The sequence below is a fragment of the Pteropus medius genome, unplaced genomic scaffold (assembly GCF_902729225.1).
Source record: "Pteropus medius unplaced genomic scaffold, Ma_sr-lr_union100, whole genome shotgun sequence".
In the NCBI taxonomy this organism is placed as follows: Eukaryota; Metazoa; Chordata; class Mammalia; order Chiroptera; family Pteropodidae; genus Pteropus; species Pteropus medius.
The window spans coordinates 4,924,097-4,937,716 of NW_024351735.1; the positions used below are offsets into that span (position 1 = coordinate 4,924,097).

Consider the following 13,620-nt stretch of genomic DNA (forward strand, 5'->3'; position numbering starts at 1 on the left):
AAAAAATAATGCCTTTTGGATTATCAGACATTCTGCTAAGGCAGAAATGAAGGGTAATACATTTGAAATGAGAATAATAATAATAGCATTTTCACATCAACAATAAAATGTACATAAAAGTAATTATACTCTAAAATCTCCATTTTTGATAATAATTCATTGATATTTTAAAACAGCTACTGAGCTGGCAAAATAACAATGAAAGTGAACGGAAATGCCTATAACATTTTTTGGCGCGGGGGTGGGGGGGGAGTATCTGCTCTAACTAGATAGATACAATTAGGATTATTGGAATAGAAACTAAGAAGCCAGATTTAATTCTGGCTAGTCCTCCATCTCACTGCATGATGTTGGGAGAAATTACTTAGTGTCCCTGGTATACAAGAGTTTGACACACATTAGAAATAATGGTTTGTACTAAGTGATCTCCAAGAGCCTTTAAAAATTCAATGAAGGAAATTTTGATGTGAATTGTTCATTTTTTAGAAAATATAAAAGCTCAAATAGTGGTTTCTGGCTCAACTGCTTAGTCACAGCAGTCTAATAATTTTGGTTTCTAAATGATGAACATCCTATTAGTAATATTTTCTGATAGGAAAAGAATATCAAATGCCAATAAGTTGCTACTAATTAATATGTTATAGATAATACTAATGAGAGCACTTGTAATAAAACTTCATCTCTTATAAAAATTTTGTATTGCTTATTTTGACACCAATCCACTTTAGAGACTTATTTTCATTTTAATAACAAATAGCAGAAAATAACAGATTTAAAATTATGTACAACTGTCTTTTTCAGAATATGTGGTAATAAAGTGCCTAAAAACAAGCTACAAGCTGTTTGTGACCTAAGATATGCAAAGAATTAATTTTTGTGCTGGCATATACTGTAATTAGAAATGGTTCTGTGCATCATGATTAAACCAGTAACTATGGTAACGAAAGCAGGAAAGCGTAAGTGCAAAAGGAGAGAGCCTAAATAAGCCAATGATAAGCTGTTTTTCATCTGTTTATTTTTAAAGTCCTTGTAATAAGCAGAACTAGCTATAAAATGCATATTAATTTTATTCCAATTCCTATCGTTCATTGACAATAGATTAAAACCTATTATCCCTTAAACAAACACACACACACACACACACACATATACACACACAGTGTGTCAGTCAGAATAGACTCCTTATTATCACATTTAGAGAGCGTACAATTCTTTAAAAATATACAATTCCTTTAAAAAATCAGGAAAACAGTATTATAATCTACGCACATCATCCTTGTTTCATAGGGCTACATGGAGACAATGACAGAGCAGAAAATTCAAGGACGAAATTCAATTTTTGGAGTCTTAGACTTTTGGCCACAAATTTATAATAAAACCACCTGTTTCTTAGATGCAGAGGCAAGGAGTTCACATTAGTAGGCAACAGACATGGATGGAAAGTGGAAAGGCAACCACCAGCAACACATTTCCTCCTGCTGTATTTCGCGGGCTTCATTGCAGTCTGCTGAGAGACATAAGCACAGATGCCTCAGCCTCCAGACATGGGACCCTCGAGTGTCAGGGTACATTTTTGGGGCTCGAAACCACAAAGGAGTATGAGGATGGTTTAGAGCAGTTTAAAAAGAGAACATCAATCAAAACTGATGAAAGATATAAAAAGTAAGCTATTTGAGAAGAGATTTTTTTTTAAAAAGTCATTTATGGAGCCTGGAAAAGACTCTGAGGAAGTCAACCAGGTATGTGAGTGTCAACAGCGATTATCTCTTTATGGAAGAGAAAACAAGATGGGATAAGATAAATTTCAGAAAAACAATTTTAATTTATGAAATCTTATCATACAGAATAAGAAATCGAATATCTCACTAAATAAGCTGTAGTGTCAAATTGAATAAAAAAAGACATAAAAACATCATGTTCATGTTTAGCACAAGAACTCACAAAGCATTCTCCTCAAATGTTTACATTTCATAATTCTATAATAGAGCTCCTGAATGAAGAATTGCAAACCTTTTACAAACTTTGTCGGTATGAAATAAATTAGGAAGTTACATTATTTCAAATATGAAAAATGAGTCTCAACTAAGACAGGGCACCAAAGATTATTTAATGTTTCAATAAAACTTTTAAACAATTGATGCCAATTAGTTGGTGTTAATATCATTTTCCATGCGTTTGTTCACTGTGTCAACCAATATTAAGTATCTACCATGTGTGAAGCACTGTTCTAGGTTCTGGGATCCACTGTGAATACAAAACAAATCTCCTGCCTCATGTAGCTTCCATTCTTGTGAGGGAAATAGACAGTGAATTAGTAAATAAATTAGTTACATGGTAATTTAGATTGTGATAAGAGCTCTGGAGTAAATAAACAGGTGATGGGACAAAGATTAATCGTCAAAAGCTCACTTTGCTAAGTTGGTTAGAGAAAAGGCAGGTGAGGTTTGAGCTCATAGGAGCCAGCGATGTGATGAAGAGCATGACAAGAATAGGGGATCGCAAGTCCATGTAGGCAGTGTCTGAGGGACATGAATATGGCAGCCCAGCTGAGCACTGTGGGCAAAGGAAAGACAGGAGGCAGGGGAAAGATGATGGAGACCTGGCAGGCTGTGTGAGGGATTAGATTTTGTAAATGTATCAATCCTCCCAACAAATTAAATTTTTTTTTTCTTTTGGAATGATTTCCTAAAAGGTGCCTGTAAGAAAGACCAAGTATGCTTACTCACCCAGAACTTCTGTTCAGCTTCCTGTTAGGAAGCCAAGATTGGTGATTCCTGCTGTACTAGAAGATCATGAAAGCAGGCAAAATCATGTCAGAGCCCGTATTTGAATATCGTCGCGCACATGATGAAATGGAGAATGCACACCTTCGCTGTCGCCTCTTCCACACCTAGAATGTCCTAACCATCATTTCCACTCAAATAATAAAGGAGCAAAGAATTTTTTCTCATTTTCAAAAACTGAGTGTAATATAATTTTAAAAAATCTGACTGGATAGTCTTTTAAAAAAAAAACTAGTTAACATCTTCTCCATGATTCAGAGTATGTTTTTTAAATTCTTTTTAATTTGATTGTTTTCTTTTCCATTTGGACATTTACCATTAGAAACTCTCCATGTGATTTCCACAGTAACCACTAGAGGGAAAACTTCTACTGAGGAAAGTCATTTAGAAACATTATCTTCGTTTATTTCATCAATCTGAAGAATTCAAAAATAATGATGTCTCCAAGATGAAATATTATAAAGGCATCTCATAAATACTGTATGAATTTCAAATGTATCCTGACAATCATTAGCATTTGTGCTGTAACATAAATTCTGCAAATGCTCTTACATTCATTACCTCATCTGCTTCTTCAAATGGATAACTAGTAGAGCAGGCATTATGACTACTCAGTTAAAATTCAAAAATGCAAATCATTTAACAAAAGATACTCAAGATTTTAATTACACAATCAATTTTAGAACTGAGATCTGAGTATTTTTTTCAAGTACGTTATATTGTCACCCTACTTTTTTTAAGAAAATTGAAAACCTCAGTTTTCTCATTATATTCTAGACTTTTAGCAAGATACCTGGAACATAGTAGACAATTAGATAATTACTCAATGTACGGATGAAGGAACATATGATTACAAAATGAGTGAATGAAGTTTTGCTCTTTTACTTGGCAAAAGTAGCACCTGGTAATAGGATACCTGTTGACTTTCCAACCACATCCTATTTCAGAGGACATCTGAAGGTATTACATGCAGAGGGTATTAATAAGCCCTGTGAAGGACAGGACTTTGTAACCCTTTCTCCATTATTATGGAATCTTCGTGTTATGAACTGAATGTGCTCCCCCCAAATTCATATGTTGAAATCCTAACCTGCAATGTGGTGGTATTGAGAGGTCAGGCCTTTGGAAGATCAGGTCATGAGGGTGAAGCCCTCGTAAATGGAATTAGTTCCTTTTTAAGAAGAGAGACATAGGAATGGTTTCCTCTTTGCCATGTGAGGTTACAGTCATGGAGAAGGGCCCTCACCATTAACACAACCATGCTGGCACCATAATTGTGTACTTCTAGCCTCCATAACTGTTAGAAATCAATGTGCTCTTTCAGCCATCCAGTCTGTGGCATTTTGTTATGGCAGCCCTACCTGACTAATACACTCATCTTGTCCCACCTTTGCTACACTGTTTGACTTTAGAATATTTAAACTAGGAAATTCTGATTATTCCACTAAATCTTACATAAAGTATTATTATTATAACGTATATACAAAAATAAATCACATGGGTTAATAAGACAACTGCAGAGGCAGTCAGATACAAATAACTAGAAGAGAGACTCTACCCTTCCCTTCTGCAGGAATATTGAAGCATTCGCCACAGAGCCATGATCTGGGCATATGTCCTTTCCAGTAAAATAAAAATATTGATGCTACGACTAATAATAATAACAATAATCACCACCACTCACTTGTTACTAGAGTAAGTAAAGGGCAATTGTTGAAATCAACTAAATTTCCTTGAAAATAGGTGATAATTTCCTGAAAAAGACCAGACACTTTTCCCATTCCACTCAGAAGGCTGCATTTGGTGATATGTGTGAATGTAGGCATGGGGAAAGGGAGAGGAATCCAGCCACTCTTCTCCCACAGCTAAAGTCCTTTACATACAGCTCGGGAGTCAACAGCTCCTAAAATGAACAGGTAATCCAAAGTTTCATATAATTCCAATATAGCTTATATATTTTCAAAAGAGATATACAGAAGTGTTAAAAATGCTTATCAATGGTTGATGTGATCACAAGGGACACTAATGTTCTTTCTCTGCTTTTCTATAATTTCTGATTTTTTACAATGAAAAATGAATTAATTTATTAATAAAAGGGAAACATTTTTTAAGTTAAATAACATAAATTTCATATCTGATCTTAAAACTATCTTAGCTATGTTGGCATATATTTTGAGTTAAAAAAAATAAGTTTTGTTTTTTTTAATCTAAGAAGCTAAGTAATCAAGTGCTATGAGATGAGTCGTACCTAGCACTCCACTCCTTCTTATCAAGAGCTGACCTTCATAAAGATTCCTTGGAACCAGCAAAGAGACATGAGCATCCTCTGGCCCAGCCTTCCAGAATCCTTCACCAATAGAATTTTCAGAGCATGAAGAAGATAAAGCTGAACTGATAAGCTTCACAGTATCTGTTCATTCCCCACATTTAGTACATTCTTTGAATAGGTGGTATTGCAAGGAGCCCATTTAAAAATTATCTGATTATCTGCATTAAATTTTGGGGGGATGAAAATCCATGAAAGCAAATAGGAAAAGCATTTGCAGCTTTGTGAGTTCTCATATCATATTGTAAAAATCCGTGAGTGAAAGAAGATAAAGTTATTAGTAATCAGACCATGTACAAGCACCACTGAAAGACAAATGATTTCGTAAAAAAAGAAAAAAAAAAAGAGTAAGAACTCTCTCAGAAAAATCTTGAAAACACACACAGTTCACCGTTAAGAAAAGTCATTCATTTTATACTGAATATCAGGATGGGGTGAGTGTGGGGGGAAGATTCAATATACTTTGGCAAAGTTAATATATCTCTTTTCTACAGTATTATGATATTTTAAGAGAGCTATCATTCATCCAAATGCAGACAATTATATCATTAGTAAAGAATAAATAAAATTATATTGACTATTGGTCTAAGAGAGGCCCAGTGAGATTTTATGAATTTATAGTTATGTTTATTCAATTTTTATTCACACCATTTTAATGACTTTATAAATTAAATATAATTGCAAATGCCATTGATTCCTAAGACAAAAATTGTAAGCACATAACAATTTTTCCCATGTTACTAAGAGGTAATTTTGAAATATGAAAATAAGACTATAATACTTGAGGATTATTCCTGACTTTTAACAAAATTCAAATATTCCAGGTTCATCCATAAGTTTCAAGGACAGGAATTAGGAGATAATTTCTTGTCATTGAGATATATTTCAAGGGTGAAAAAAATAGCTTCTGGAGAACTTTTAGATATAACTTTATACTCAGAAAAACCCAGGACAATCTGCTGCAGTCAACAGATTGGGCAGTGCCTGCCAAACTATTTTTTGCTATCCCTAAGTGATTAAGTGTGGAGGGGGCAGAAGTGGTGGGGAGACAAGGAGACAAAGTCCTCACTTTAATTTTAAAAAGTATCATTTTAATAAAAGCATTTTTATATGGCACACAATACCTTAAATGCCTTCATTTTCCCTGTCATCATAAGTGATTAACAGCAAGAATCCTATTATTACAGCAAAGATTACCAACCATAAATTCAACTATGTTAATTTGCAAAGTATCAAAAATAATTAGCCATGTCAGAAAGTTGAGCTCTCAAAATGGAAAAAGCTACTAGGGACTTGAATAATAGTGAACTAAAAAACAAGGTATTTGTAAGACATTTTTTTTCTTTCCTATGAATATTTAAAAACCCTTTTTGATTATTTCAGGCTTCTGTTATATTGAATATCATCCACTACAAAAAACCCTAAACAAGAGGCTTTCCTCTCCACCAACCTAGAATTTACTCTTCAACGTAAAATGTTGATAAATAACAGGAAATCTTCATCTCTCATTCTGCTGATGGAACTCACCCTGGAGTGAAAAACATCACCTTTTTAAGATGATTATCTGTCCAACCAACCCTTGTAACAGCCATTTTCTTTATAGATAGTGTTTTTGCCTGGAATTTTCAATAGGAAAAATGAGTGGAAGATCCATATATAATGAATTCTTTGCTTCGTGGATACAGTACTGAAGACAGAGGCACAACAACAGAAATAGGTATGGGTACCGATACTGATCATTTCCAAATCATCAAGTCATGAACAGACAGACATATCTGGACTACATTCTCACTCTGCCACTCACTGATCAAGTGATCTTTTGAAGCTTCAGTGTCCTTGATTAAAAATAAGAATACCATCTGCATTGGAAAATTACTGAAATAGTAAGAGATTAGGCATTTAAAGCACCTATAATATAAAAAGTTAATAATAACTGATTACAAATATGAATGAATTGTAGCAATTTTCTGAAAAAAATACCTTGTTTCATCTCAGAATTATGGAGCTTTGTATAAGTCAAGGCTTCTTCATAGTTATGGTACTTTGAAAGCTAATTTCATTTGTCATGTTGGAAGATGCTTTTGGATGGCATTAACATTTAAATCTGGGTAACCAAACGCCCTCTATTATGTGGATGGGCTTCATCCAATCAGATGAAGGTCTGAATAGATAAAGAAAAAGACTAGCCTCCCCAAGCAAGAAAGAATTTTCCAGCAGACAGATTTCGGACTTCATCTGCACCATTGGCTCTCTTGGGTCTCCAGCCTGCCTATACTGCAGATTTGGACTTGCCAGGTCTCCATAATCACATGAGCCTAATCTTTATCATAAATCTCCTTCTCTGTCTCTGTCTCTCTCTCTGTCTCTCTGTCTCTCTGTCTCTCTGTCTCTCTCTCTCTCTCCTCTCTCTCTCACACACACACACACACACACACACATACATACACACACACACAAATCCTATTGGTTCTGTTTCTCCAGAGAAACCTGACCAAATAAAGATGTGGTCTTAGAGTGGTTCTAGAGGAACAGAATCTTAAAAATGACTTCTGAATTGGTTCTCTGTTTTCTGGAATTGGCTTTCTAATTTGATTAGATTTAAAGATACTGATGACTATGTTTCCAGTGGGTAGGATGACACATTCTATGAACACTAGCTTTTTTCCCCAGCCACCCCTGCCATTGCCCAATGGACCAATGAATGAAGTGGCCATGGTGGTACAGATGAGGTGATGCATGAGCTCAGCATCATGGACTTCCACTCATCAAAGATGACCTGGTTCTAGAACCGCTGAGCACCCAATCTGCCAGCAGCAGAAACTAACACTGAGTGCCCAATACAACGTCATTCCCTGTGGTGATCAGCAAGCTAGCTAGCTCCTTAGTGATAGGTTGACTACACTGGACCACTTCCATCATGGAAGGGAAGCATTTTGTTCTTACTGGAATAGACATGTACTCTGGATACGGATTTCCTTTCCTTGTGTGCGATACTTTTGCCAAAACTATCATCCATAGACTTATAAAATGGTCATTCACTGTCATGGCATTCCACATGCCATCATTTCTGATAAAGGAATGCACTTCATAGCCAACAGTGTGCAGCACTCATGGCATGCACTCGTCTTACCTTGTTCACCACCATCCTGAAGCAGCTGGTTTGATATAAGGTTGGAACGGCCTTTTGAAGATGCAGTTACAGTGCCAACTGATGGGAAAATCTTGCAGTGCTGGGGCAAGGTTCTCCAGGAGGTTGCATATGCTCTCAATCGGCATTCAACACGTGGTGCATCTCTCTCATAGCCAGAATTCATGGGTCCAGGAATCGAGGGGTGGAAATGGTAGTGGCACCACTCACTATTACACCTAGTGACTCGCTAACAACATTTTTATTTCCTGTCCCTATGACTTTGTGCTTTGCTGACCTTGAGGTCTTAATTCCAAAGGCAGGAATGTTAGTACCAGGAGACACAACAACAACTCCATTGAACTGGAAGTAAGTTAAAACCTCCCCACAGCCATTGTGGACTCCTCAAGCCTCAAATCAATGGTCAAAAAAGGGAATTAACATGCTGGCCAGGATGACTGGTCAACTACCAAGGGAAACCTGACTGCTGCTCCACAGTGGACGTAAGAAGGAGTGTGTCTGCAATGCTGGAGATTTCCTAGGATGTCTTCTCTTATCACCATGTTAGTGGTTAAAGTCAATGAAAACTACAACTGCCCAGTTTAGGCTGGATTACCAACAGCCCAGACTCTTTAGGACTGATAAAATGGGTCACTTCACCAGAAAAAGAACCATGACCAGTGGAGGTGCTTATTGAAAGCAAAGAGAATACAGAATGGATACTGGAAGCTGGTAGTTATACATACCAGCTATGACCATGTGACCGGTTACAGAAATGAGGACTGTAATTGTCAAGAATATTTCCTCTATTTTGTTATGAATATGTTTGTGTGTATGTGTGTGTATACACTAGATGGATGGACAGATGGATTGATAAAGATATTTGTTTTACATATATAAAGCAAACTTGTAATGGTTAATTTTATGTGTTAATCTGGAGGGTGTCTTGGATGAAACTAACATTTAAATCAGTGAACTTTGCAGATCGTCCTCCATAATGTGAGTGGGCCTCATCCAATCAGTTGAAGTCTGACTAAAATAATAAAAAAAAAAAGGCTGGCCTCTCTGAGCTAGAAAAAACTCTCCAGCAGGCAGTATTTCAACTTTATCTGCACCATTGTCTTTCCTGGATGTCCAGGCTTCCAGCCCACACTGCAGACTTTGGATTTACCAGCCTGCAAAGTCATATGAGCCAGTTCCTTATAATGAATCTGCTTCTGTATGTATACATATTCTATTAATTCTGTTTCTCTGGAGAACCCTGACATATACAATTACATTAAAAGGCCCTGGTAAGCTAATCAAATACTTCGGAGCCAAATGACAAAAACACGCCTTTTAAGAGTCATATCTGTTAGTCTTTCTGAGAATTTTCTTTTAGGTTTGAAATATTATAGAGTTGTTGTGGTAAAACTTTTTAAAGACAAAGTATATTTACATCTTCAAGGAGTTTTAGAGGAAAGTTTATTTCTAAGTAAACTACAAAGCTAGATGCTGGGATACCGTAGCTGAGTTCTGAATTACATACTGGATTCCCATAATTCTGGCACAAGGCAGCAATCACAAACAGGTGCCCCAAAAGGAACTTAATTAAGGTATTATTCAATTACTTTCCCAGTTACCCATTATGACAAGGAGCAGAGGCTGCTTCTATTGAACCAACATCAAACTAGGAATATTTAGAAATCATTAATTTATTCACCTATTCCAGAGATATTATTAAGAGCCTCTTCGATGCAAAGTTTTGTTCAAGTACCTTCCCCGAGCCCATGCAATCGTGCAATAATGAGGTTAATGACTCATGTTGTCCACTAATGAGTCCAGTCCCACTGTAGTACAATGCCCAAAGAAAACAGAAGCCCCCTCACCATGAGAGTTAAATAATGGGCAGGTTGTGCTTTGATCAAAGATTACAGCGTGCATTCTGAATATCTACAATACTAAATTTTATCAAATAAAGAAAGATACCAAGGGGGAGGAAAATTTTATTCTACATCAAACTGTTTCAAAAATTCGATAGTTTTTGCAGCTGAAAAACCTATAAATAGGCTGTATTGGAACCTCTGTTGTATCATGACAATTTTCCACAGAGAAGTATTATAAGAGAATAATGATTTGTACACTAGGTGTGAAAATGGCTCAGAAAATAGCACTTTCAGAAACCTAAATTATATCCATTTTAAGATATGCATACAAAGAGTTGAAAAAAAAAAAAGAACTTTCTAGCCACAATAGGTACAGTCATTGCCTACAAAGCAGTATATGATGGGATTTTCACAGATACGACCCTTAATTGCTATATTCTTAGTTATTATAGTGTTGTTGCTTTCTTTATTATGACACCCCACACAACTCTGTGGACTTGATATGTGGCTGACTTATGGTGTTAATACTACCACTGTGACTGTTTGAAGGGAGCTGGCAATTGAAATGTGGCTAGTGTGAATGAGCAAATACATTTAAACCAACCTAGTTGGTTTAAAATCACCTTTTTCTACAGTCATAATAAACACTGGCAGTGATGAGAGCTGGGTAATAGAAATTTGTACAATTAAACTCCTTAGCTCTTCTTCCTGACCTAGTATGTACCTTGACTAACTCCTGGAGAGGAAGTATAGTCTATAGCTGCACTGTCTAAAATGACTCTAATTGCATGTGGCTATTTAAATTTAAATGAATTTAATTGAAATTAAAAATGTTTGCTCAGTCACACTAACCACGTTTCAATTGCTCAATACTCACTTGTGTCTAAGGCTCTGGGATTGGACAGCACAGCTAGAACCGCAAGTAAGGAGTTGATTGACAGAAGACAAACCTGGAGAGGAAAAAAAAAGGAGCCTAAAGCAAGATATCTTCATCATCAAGGCAAGAAATAAATGCAGAATTAAGGATATGCCAAAAGAAAAAAGAGAGATGATGAGGTTGGGAAGTTAAAAGATCTAATGTTGCATGATTTGTAAGAAAATTAATTCATGGGGTTTACTATCTCAGAAGCAGGAAAGCCCTGTGTGCTCTCAGTTGGATGATCAAGAGGACAGGCTGCTTAAGAGGAGTGGAGATGAATGTCACTCACATAGAATAAGTCAGTAGACCATCAACACCTAGAATGCAACATCCTCTACCTGGAGAGCAGAGTTTCCCTGTGTAATACCTGGCACTGACACAGGGAAGGCCAACTCGAGAGCTCAGGGAATGAACAAGGAAACAAACAAGATAGTGTATGTTATAATACACAATGCTATGACATATTGGAGATATAGTCCGTATCTGAAAGGCAGGAATTCAATCACACGGAGAAAGGGTGGTTATGACTAAAAAGCAGTAAAAACATGAAAATATTCTAGAGCATTAAAAGCAGAGCTCAACTCAGAGACAGGTTACCATGACCCACATTGTGAGCCTGATGTGTCGTTTAGACAAATCTGTTGTGTCGTTAAGCAAATAAACTTCACCGATTTTCAATTGTCCCCTTTACGAAATATTATCATAAATATATATAAAAGTAACTTTAAACTGTAAATCACTCTATACATGAATTTCTAAGTATTATTGCAGGCAAAAGAAATCACAAGGGGCGAGACATGAAGGCGATGATGAATATAATACACTTGGGACAGTGGTTAGACTGTCCTGAGAATCAATATACAGCTTGTGTGAAAGGAAGAAGTGAGTAGAGAGAAAGGAAGTTACATGGGGGTGTTGGAGGCCAGGCTTCTGAGGAAAGATACAGGCCAAGAAGAACACATTTTCTTCTTTTTTCTGAATCTTATGGATAGTGGTATGAATATCAAAAGCAATTTTTTTTTGCCCTTAAGTGGCCAGCAAATATAATAAGTGCATAATTATGGTGAAAACAGTTCCCTAGCAACTTCTGAATGCATATGACTATATTTCAGAAGAACACATACAAAAGCAACATGAAATAAAGCATGGACCACTTCTCTGAGCTTGTCCAATAAGCCCAAATTTTATGGCCCAGACTTACCATAGGATACCGTATGCACAACCTATAGTCTTAGAAACACAAAACACTAAAGGCTGTCACCAAACTCCATTAGGCAGCCAGGCCAGTTACTTGATAATATATGCTTCGGTATAGAGGTAGAGAACTTATTCTAGAAGTTCAAAGGCCTTTAGAAGGACAGTAAAATAGGATGCAAATATTGCTTGAACTTTCAGATCAAAGTAGAGCTCAGTTTAGCAGGTCTGTTCTGCAATTATTTGTACGAAAAAAAAATTATTTGTACAAAAAAAAATCATGGCTATCACAAAAAAGAATAAAAACCATCAAAGGGAAGAGAAATCCCCATAGAGTTTCCTCTGCCTGGTCTCAAGCAGAATAATATTTTTAACAAAATGTTAAAGAGAGCTTGAATAAAAGTACAGAATCGCCTTTTGAGTTAGTGTAGGGACAATGAGAAATACATGAGGCAGGCAGCTCATCACATATAGTAACTATAACTAATCCAAAGTGAATTTTATATGTCAAAGTGTCTTTTCCCCAACAGCCACATAAAAACTTGAAATCAACCTCAAATAGTATCCCCATTAAAAATGTAGGAAAGAAATATCAAAAATAAAATTTTTACATGGTGTTAAATAAATTTTCTGGATTCGTGGAATTTAAAGCAGTGGATTACCTCTACTTATTAATTCTCTGCAGAGTCAAAGCAATTTATTTGTCCTGTGTTGACCCACACTTAAAAGAAGTATAAAACAACCTAATTTTTGTCTGTGCCTACCATGACAACATTAATGTACCTTGTGATCTTGTCACGGCACTGTTTGCGAATTCTCGAGCATTGCGTGTATTTTTTATTTCCTGTAAAAAGTTAGTTGGACCAAATAAAATACTTGAATGGCGTGAGCCATCTTCACAGTACTTTTCAAATGGCGGCCACTTAAAGAAACAAAATGCCACAAAGTTTAGGAAACCGTTGTGAATTCAGAGGCAAGTTTGCAGTTCTACCATGTGGCATTAGGTTTCAAGTGCGTAAAGGGCAATTGTATTTGAAATGTATTTCAAAGCCACTGTCGTTGAGAACTATAAAGCAGCTTTCAAGCCCTGTTTCTAAATTCACTTGCTAAGTGATAGGGCAACATGTAAAAATGGCTGAAACTGTATCCTAAACAGAAATGTTGGTCTTTTTTATTTTTTCCCTTCCCTTACCAGAAAGACAAGTTTCCACAGATCTCTGGGGATCTCTGGAGAACATTTGTCTCTGGTCAAGTTGAGTATATTAGTAGTCCATTAAGCCTGAATGTAGATCATATCTCATATCTGGTGTTATCTGCCTACATCTGTGTTATCTACTTCGTTGGAGCACTAGGGTTTCCAAAAGGAGGAATGGTTTATGCTAAAGGAACCCTTTTTGGTTTCGCCC

The 13,620-nt window shown here is 36.2% G+C and overlaps 1 protein-coding gene and 1 pseudogene across 2 annotated transcripts in view; both read right to left on the reverse strand.

Annotated features, from left to right (window-relative positions):
• The window catches only part of LOC120589085 (protein dpy-30 homolog), a 58,019-nt pseudogene extending 49,596 nt beyond the window's left edge, over positions 1–8,423 (reverse strand).
• GPM6A (glycoprotein M6A) overlaps positions 1–13,620 on the reverse strand; it is a 242,296-nt gene that overhangs the window by 194,690 nt on the left and 33,986 nt on the right. The gene's annotated exons all lie outside the window — the stretch shown is intronic.